The 9363-nt window shown below is 42.4% G+C and overlaps 1 long non-coding RNA gene across 1 annotated transcript; it reads left to right on the forward strand.

Moving 5' to 3' along the window:
* The first annotated feature begins 340 nt into the window (after window positions 1–340).
* LOC141522957 (uncharacterized) lies at window positions 341–8515 on the forward strand. The gene is made up of 5 exons (XR_012478269.1): window positions 341–583; window positions 929–1008; window positions 1102–1258; window positions 2344–2520; window positions 8336–8515. It is a non-coding gene; the product is annotated as an uncharacterized LOC141522957 (long non-coding RNA).
* Window positions 8516–9363: the final 848 nt, after the last annotated feature.

A 9363-nucleotide genomic window follows, 5' to 3' on the forward strand; every position in this document is an offset into this window, starting at 1 on the left:
CTTTGAATATGTTGAATCCAAAGTGACCACAACCTTCCTAAACCAATGGAGATAGCCAGAACATTATTTTCAAATGCCCACAGTTATAAGCTAAGCAACTGGCTAAGTTTGAGATATATAAGCCACGGCAATGTGAAGTTGATGTGCTGTGCATCTCTGTGGCTTCATTTTGAAAGAGAAATTCCTAATTTGGTTATTTGTCCTTTCCACCAGTTAGTAATGGAATCATGGAAAAACAATTGGCTTTTCCAGCCAACATCTTCTGCCAACCAAACTTCCTGGAAGCTCTGTACTCCCAGAGCCTGAGTCAGCACATGCTTCCTTACTCAGATGTCAAAATACTCTTTGTGAAAGAGCCAGGGGTTCAAAAGTGGTTGGATGAAATCCCATTGGTTAAGAGTTGAGACATTCCCATATCCACACTGGTTGGGATGGAGGCAAGAGGAAATGACTATGGACTCTGGCAGTTGAAGATGACCGTTAAAGCTGACCAACAGACTGAGAATGCAGTGTACCAGATACATATCAAGGAACAAAGAAGAAAGGGGAGAGAAGGCCAAGATGGGGTAGCTGTGACAGAAAGGTATATGAAAGTCCATTATTTGACAGACAGGGAAGAGAAAATTAAAGTGATCAGAATGTTGCTGTTTTTACAATTCAGACTATTTCTTACACATAAACCATAGGTTTTTTCTTGATCTCTGCATTGTTGGTGTTAAAGCCATGGGTCCTCTTGAGCTCACAGATGTCTATTGCCCCAATTCTATGTGTATCAATGACCAAATGCTTTTCTAATTTCAAATTTGAGGCATGGTCTTGACTTGCTGAATTTACACTCACTTGTGTTCTGTCAGTCATCTCATGATCATCCATGCAGAGGACCTAGGAAATGGAAAGGAAGGAAAAGAATTATGTCTCATGTTCACAGATAAAGAGAAATTGGAATCCAGACAATGGAGGGATCGTCCACATAATGCATATGGTGATTGGATGACTTAACGAACCAAGGTGAGGGAATTGCCTCCATCTTGTTACTCAATCCTGGAACTGGCTCCATTCCCTTTCTATTCAGTAATGGGTCTGGTTCATGGTGCCACACAGGTTATAAGGAGATAACCTCTCATCCCAAGTATCTTACCATCTGCCTTGCTGATGCTCCCCTTCTCCCCATGTGGGGAAACTCCCAGAGAAGGAGGAATACTCCTTAGGAATCTTCTCAACTGTGCCACATCACTCTGGGACTGAGCTGTCCTGCTTGGTGAGTCATAATAGGCAAGAATCCCATCCATCTATCTCGCCCTAGAACATGCTTTCTATACCACCTTGCCATCCATTCGGCCCTGCCCCATAGCCACCACTTACCATCTCTTCACCACTTTCCCCCTTTGCAGCTTATTCTTAACACAATGAAATCAATGCTACTTTGCTTCCTGAAAGGATGTGCCAATTAAGGGCCCTAAGATCACCACTCACCAACCCTGTGACCCTTCAAATCCTTGGTTCCCACTCCCCTCTCTGTATTGCTTGCCCCAATAGAGTGTAAGCTCCCTGAAGGCAGAAACTGTTCCCTATTTGTCTGCTTCTCCCTCACATATAGTTTACATATTTCATTCATTGACTTTGCAGGGAAAGGAGAGAGATTGCCACAGGAAGAGGATGTTTCTAGAATGTGCTTCTGCCTCAGTGGTCACCAACCACATAAGCCCTCAGAGGGTCATGGCTATGACTAATGTGGTAGATGACCTTGGGTAGATGAGCTTGGCCATATGTCTTTGCTTTCATGATTGGGGGTTCTCAGTCAGCTTACAAGTGTTCATGGATGGCAACTCCAGAAATAATCTTGCCCCTTAAAATATGGTAGGACAAGAAAGAGGACTGAGAGGGCCATCTTCTATTTCCTTCTCTGCTACCTCAGATTTTTCTATTATCTATCTCCATGAAAATTCACTAGATTTCCTACTGACCACATCTGGGCAATAGGGAACAAGGTTTCCAGCAAGGGTGAGCTTATTCTCAATCTGTATGAACTGCTGTGGAAAGGAAGCTTGTCTAGCCTTCATAGCCCCAGGAAGAGACATTGTTCTATATTTCAAACTTGGGAATAGAGTTAATATCATGCTGTTGTTCTTTTTATTGATGATGATGATGATCCTTTCCTGAAGAGGAGCAATGACAATGTAAGTGATATCTGTCATTCAGGCTGGATCACCAGAGTTTTGACCTAGGTACTGATTTTAAATAGGCCACTCCCAGCTGCAGACTAACTCAGGGATAGAGCTTAGCACCTAATTAGTAAGCAAGGATAATTTTATTTTACTTTTTGAAATCCAATTTTGTTTTCAGGTCCACATTCTCTCCCTCTCTTTCTCTTCCAACAAAGAAAACAAGAAAAGCAAAACCCGTTGCAAACATGTATAGTCAAGCAAAACCAATTGCTGCATTCACCATGAAGGATAATTAATTTGAAAAGGGAAGCTACCAGATGGTGAACACTCCCTTCCCCCAGCAGGGATAGCCCAGGTGAGTCTGCCTCAGTCTGCCCCATCATGGCCTCTGCAGGATGCATTCCAGGCCACCTTCTCTGGGGATGCAAACTGCTCAGTGAAGCTCTGGCTAATAAGAGGATATTGGGAAGGAAGTGTGGATGGATGGAATCACTTTATTAAACAGTACTGATAGTTGTTTTTTTAGAAAAGGAGCATCTAGGCTTCCAGATACTTCTGAAGTACTTGACTCCTCTGATTCAAAAGCAGATACTTCCATGGAAACCCCCAGAGTTCCTCCAGCTGCACCTGCCCAGGGATGCCAGGCAGAGGGGGTGCATTTGCTCCTAGAAGCTGAGGGACAAAGAATCAGGGCTACCCTTCTCTACCAGGAACATGATCACTATCCATGACTAATGCCATTATAGAGGACACAAAGGAATTGGTGGCCATGCCTACTTCATTGCCACATGAATAAAATGCCACTGTGGCAAGCTCACAGATAAGATTCTCACGGTTAGTTTTTTTCTAAAACTACAGAGTGATGGCTGTCTAGACTTAATTATATATTGATGTTCCATTGTGATTTCAGTGGAAGTAAGAGTTCAGTCTTCTTCATTGTATGTGGCATCTTTCATTGCCAATGACTGTCAGGCCCACACCCTGGTAACAAGGACCTTGGCAAGAAGTAAATACAGGGGAAGTGGCCTCAGGTTTCCAACTGGGGAGCAAAGGTTGGCCAGTGAGATCTTTCTTCATGGGGTTTTCCTTGGGTGTGGATGGCGTGGATGCTTCATTCAAGAGCTGTGATGAACTGCTTCTTGAGTGGACCCCTACTTGGAGCCAGAAGAAGGATTTCTCAAGTCCAGAGCATGTTCACTTGAGGAGGGAGGTCCGCAGAGAGGACACCAGAAACGAGGACTAGAGGAGTGAGGGAGGGGAAGCCAGAGAGGGTGAGGGGGAGCGGGAGCCAGGGCAGTGCTTGGGGGAGGAGGCAGAGGGGAGGCTCCCCCTTGGTGGAACTCAGCACTGCTCATCCTGTCCTCACTATTGCTTTGCTCCTATTTATACTTTGTCAATCCTGATTGACATTTAAGGAGCAAATTTCATTTAAGAGACATTAACAAGACAAACCGAGGAGCAACTCTGGAGCACTGGCCTAGCACTGTCTCTACATGGACCTTCGTTTCCTGGTCTCTGAAATGGTGGAGGCCAGATGGGGTGCCTTTTGGTGTTTTTCATGACCCTGTGGACTCAGTACTATCCATAGGGATTTTTTTGGTAGAGATAGTGGAGTTTGCCATTCCCTTCTCCAAGTCATTCTACAGATGAGGAAAGTGAGGCAAGCAGGGTGAAGTGACTTGCCCAGGCTCACACAGTGTCTGAGGTTAGATTTGAACTCAGATCTTCCTGACTCCACTATCCACTAGATTGCCTTGCTGCCTCAGACATGGTGGTCCAGGCCCCTAATCTCTGCCACCCTAGAAGGCTGAGGTTGGGAGATTTTCTTAGTTCAGGAGTTCTCGTGTACAGCCCTGCTAATGCCCAAGAACAGGCACAAAAAGAGATGATGAGCCCCTGGGAGCAAGGGGCACCAAGCTAAGAAGGGTCCAAGTGGCCTGGAGCAGAAATGGAACAGGTTAAAGCTTTCATGTAGATTAGCAATGGGGAAAGACAGACAGACAGGGACAGACAGAGAGATGGACAGAGAGAGAGAGAGAGAGAGAGAGAGAGAGAGAGAGAGAGAGAGAGAGAGAGAGAGAGAAAGGAAGGTAAGGAGAGAGTTTGGACAAGGTTGTTTATTGGGTTCCTTTTCTGCACTTTCCATGCATATTTCTAGAGCCTAATTTAAAATATGGAAGTGAAAAGCAAGGAATAGAGCATAATTTATATAATCAATAATGATTTGGAGCATTTTTTCCATATGACTATGTATAGCTTCAATTTCTTTTTCTGAAAACTGCCTGTTCATATCCTTTGTCCATTTATCAGCTAGGGAATGACCATATAAAGTAGATTCAGTTCTCTGTATTTTAGAAAGGAGACCTTTATCAGAAACACCAGTTGTGAAAATTGTTTCCCAGCTTTCTGTCTTCCTTCTAATCTTGACTGCATTGGTTTTATTAATGCAAAACCTTTTTAATTTAAATAGTCAAAATCATCTATTTTGCAATTTATAATGTTCTCTATTTCTTGTTTTGTCATAAATTTCTCCCCTCTCCCTTTCCATAGTTTCGACAGAGTATTTCTTGTTCTCTTAATGGGTCTATGGTATTTCCTTTTATGTCTAAACCCTACACCCATTTTGACCCTATTTTGGTATAGGATGTGGGATGTGGGTCCCTGCCTAGTTTTTTCTATACTATTTTCAGTTTCCTGGAAGTTTTTGTCAAATAGTGAGTTCTTATCCTAGAAACTAATGTCTTTGGGTTTGTCAAACAGTAGATTTCTATATAGAGAGTCATTTACTACTGCCTCTTTGGTACCTATTTTAATCCACTGGTCCATTACTCTATATCTGATCTGGGGCTAGGCAGTTGTGATGATTGATGCTTTATAATATAGTTTTACATCTGATACAGCTAGGCCACCTGCCTTTACATTTTTTCATCAGTTCCCTTAATATTCTTGACCTTTTGCTGCCCCAGATGAATTTTGTTGCTCTTTTTTCTGGTTCTATAAGACAGTTTTTGGATAGTTTCATTGGTATGGCACAGAATAAGTAATTTAAGTAAAATTGTCATTTTTATTATATTAGCTCTGCCTAACCATGAGCAATTGACATTTTCCCAATTGTTGAGTTTTGACTTTGTGTGAAAGGTATTTTAGAATCATGTTCATATTTCTGGGTTTGCCTTGGGAGTTAGAATCCTAAGTATTTTATGTTGTCTGCAGTTACTTTAACTGGAAATTCTCTTTCTATCTCTGCCCTTGGGGCTTTATTGTTCATATATAGAAATGCTGATGATTCATGTTGGTTTATTTTATATCCTGCTCCTTTGCTGAAGTAAATTGGTTGAAGTCATTCCTTAGGTGATTTTTCTAGGTATAGCATCTGTGAAGAGTGAACATCGTATGCCTTGCATTCAGACTCCATAGTTTTTTTCCTCTGAAGTGGATGATACTATCCATAGCAGGTCTCTCGGGGTTGTCCTTGATCTCTGAACTATTGAGAGGAGCTGCATCCATCCTAGTGGATCATCCTACAATGTTGTTGCTCATGTGTATAATGTTCTCTTGGTTCTCTTCATTCAGCACCAGTTCTTGCAAATTTTTCCATGCTTCTCTAAAGTCCAATATTTCTTATAGAACAATAGCATTCCCCAGTGGATGAGCACCCCCTCAATTTCCAATTCTTCACTACCACAAAAAGAGCTGTTCTAAATATTTTTGAACCTGTGAGACTTTTCCTATTTTTTAATTATTTCTTTGGAATATAGGCCTGGTATTGTTTTTATGGATCAAAGGGTATGATTAGTTTTATTGCTTTTCAGGTATAGTTCCAGATTGCTCTTCCAAATGGCTGGATCAGTTCACAACTCCACCAGTAATCTTTAATGTTCCAAGTTCCCCACAACCTCTCCTACATTGATATTTTCCTTTTTTATCCTCTTAACCAATCTGATAGGTGTGAAGTTGTATGTCATAGTTGTTTAATTTGCCTTTCTATTGCCTTTCCAGATTCCCTAATGGGTCATCTTTCTCGTGGTGATCTCAGAAATGGGAAATCATCCAGAAGACTCTTCCCTTCCCTGTAAAACCATCTCAAATATAGTACCATTGATTTAGAATGGGGAGGGACCCATGAGGTATCTCATTCAACAGTTTACAGATGGGGAACCTAGGGACCAGGGGGAGTTAGTCACTTGTTCAAAGTTATACAGATTCAAAGTATTAGAGTTAGGATGAAGACTCATGATCTCACTCCAAAATCATGATTCTTTCCACCACACCATACTGGGAACCAAATTTCAGAGGACCATAAGTTTAAAACTGTAATGTATCTCCAAATCTGTCTGTTTAAACCCTTCATTTTACAGATAAGGAAATTGAGACCTAGTGAGGATCAGTCTCAACCATCACATTTTTAAAGGTTCTCCTATGTACTAGGGTTATTGTGCTAAGGGCTTTCAAAACATGATCTCTCCTAACCAAGACAACCACTCTTTGAGATAGGTACTATCATTGTCCCCATAAACAAAGTGCCTTCTCCAGGTGGGTCAGCATCCGATGCTGGATTTGAATTCACATCTTCCTGATTCCCAGCTCTGCCTCATAGGCAGTAAGAAAAACAACCCAGGTCCTTCGACTCAGAGTCCTTTGTTTCCTCCCTATGCCACTCTACATGACACTCCTGGCCAGAATCCTTGTTTTGCAGGATTCTGCAAATGTAGGTCAGGACCTTGCCCCCATTCCTGGGTCACCCATTCTTTTTCTTCTCCCCCCCCCAATGAAAGATGGAGGATGATCTCTCCTAAGGCCTAGACCTCTCCTCAACTGAGTTGACTAAGTTAAAAATGTGGCTTGCCATTCTGAAGACTGAGTGTGCCCCTGCCTCTTGAGTGACTGTGACCTAGCAGCCCTCTTTCTCTCTTCTCTCCTTGGCCCTCCACAAGTCTTCCCTTCTGGCCTGGGAAACATCAAATGAAGGCCCAATGTTTTTAGTATTATTAACTGATTTGCTTCCTCTGGAAATGTGAAGTCTCCAAATGACAATGAAAGGGGCTGAAACACCAACCAATTTGCCTTTAAAAAATAGCTTTATAAAAGTGAGACCAATAGCTTTATGAAAGTGAGAAGGAAAAACCTAGCAAAGACAGTGGCAAGAATGTTCAGAAATCACTGAAACCCTGAAGGAAAGATAGCAAAGGGGGTGGCGTGTTGGTTTGGATTGACTTTACTTGGGAAGAGCAGAACAACAAGGAAAAGATGGAACTTAATGAGAGAGTAGGGAACTAGATTTGGAATCAGGAAAATCAGTGCCCTGATTCGGATATTTAGTAGCCATGGAACCCTGGACAAGACAGCTAACCTTTGGGGGACTTGATTTCCTTATTTTTATTTTATTTTGGCAAGGTAATGGAGTTAAGTGACTTGTTCAAGGTCACACAGATAGGTAAGTACTAAGTGTCTGAGGTCATATTTGAACTCGGGTCCTCCAGCATTGGAGCTCTATCCATTGCACCACCTAGCTGCCCCTTATTTTCTTATTTTTAAATGAAAGGTGAAACGTGATAATCCTGAAAGTCCACCCCAGCCCTTGATCTTCTAATCTCAGATACAGTGACTCAGTTCTCATTTTCTCTCCCCAGGAGCAAGCTCTTTCTACAAAGCTTAGGGGGAAAACAATGTTCTGCAGGCAACAGTTACCTGAGATAATTAAGGAGAGGTGGGAAGAAAGGGTGCAGCTGCTCTTAATGAAGTTCAGGCAACCAGCCCCCTCTTCCCCAACAGGTTAGGTTGAGCCACTGGGCTTTAAGAGTGTGCAGATTAACAACATTGTGAGATGACCAACTAGGTTGGAGGTGGCTCTTCTCAGAAGTTCAGAGATCAAGGACAGCCCTGAGAGCCCTGCTATGGACAATTCCATCACACCCAGAGATAAAAGCCATGAAGTCCATAACTCAGTCAAAGGCAGTTGGGGAGGGCTCCAGGACTGAGGAGATTGTCCTCTCTCTTTCCTAGGGAGGAGAAGAAATGGGATGGATGACTCAGGAATGGGGGCAAGGTCCTGACCTACACTTGCAGAATAAATGCATGCTCCGTTCACTTTTTTCCAAATTTCTTTTCATTTTTCCTCCCTTTCTCATGATTTTTTTTGCTTTCCCTTTGTCCTAATTTCTCTTTTACAGCACGACTAATGTGAAAAGATGGTAAAGACGACTATACCTGAATAACGTTTATGAAACTGTCTGATGCCATGGGGAGGGGGAGGAAAGGGAAGCAGAAAAAACAAGGAACTCATGAATTTGTAAATGGATGGATGTTGAAAACTGATCTCTGCGTGTCACTGGAAAAGGAAATAAAATTTCAATTAAAAATAAAGATTGTGGAGAGTGGAACAGATACCCCCCCAAAGTCCAAATATCTCAGTTTTGAGACAGAAAGGGGGAGAGGGAAAGACAGAGATAGGAAGAGAGGGAAGAAGGGGAGAGGGGAGTGAAGGGCAATATGGAAAAGGGAAACAGGTTATTAAAAAAAAGCTTAACTTTGGTTCCTGACCAAATTCTGCCAAGTCTTGCCCTTGATCCCCTTCCCTGGAAGTCCAAAGATGCCTACATCTAAGCAAGGGATGGAAACTCAATTTAAACAAAAAGAGTATTTGGGAAGTGGGTCTGGCCTGGGCCCCCTTTGCCTGTCTTGCACTGATAGTAAGATCCAGGCAACTAGTTGATGACACATGAGGGGAGCCCCCTCAGACTTCTTCTGTGTCAGAGACAAAGACACAGTAAAATGCTTATATGCCATAGAGTTTGGAATACAATATCTAATGCTGATCGGCTTGCCCACCCCATGCTACCTTTGGGAGACATTCCACAGAGCACGTGGAATGAAACAAGACTTTCTTAGGTATCTACTATGTGCTAAAACACTTTATTATTATTATCATCTCATTTGGTCCTTATAACAACCCTTAGAATGGGTTCTATTATTATCCTCAGTTCCAACTGAAGAAACTGGAGAAGCCAAGGATTAAGTGACTTGTCCAGGGTCACACAGCTCATAAAAGTTTAAGGATGGATTTGGGCTCAGGTTTTCCATACTCCAGGTTCAATTCTCTATCTACTGTCCTGCCTCTCATGGTGCTCCCTAGGGTACTGCCCATTCCTTCCATTGCCTGTGTTTCATTGAAACTTTCCAGGGACATATTCCAAAGAGG

Source organism: Macrotis lagotis, chromosome 4, assembly GCF_037893015.1.
Source record: "Macrotis lagotis isolate mMagLag1 chromosome 4, bilby.v1.9.chrom.fasta, whole genome shotgun sequence".
NCBI classification, from domain to species: domain Eukaryota; kingdom Metazoa; phylum Chordata; class Mammalia; order Peramelemorphia; family Peramelidae; genus Macrotis; species Macrotis lagotis.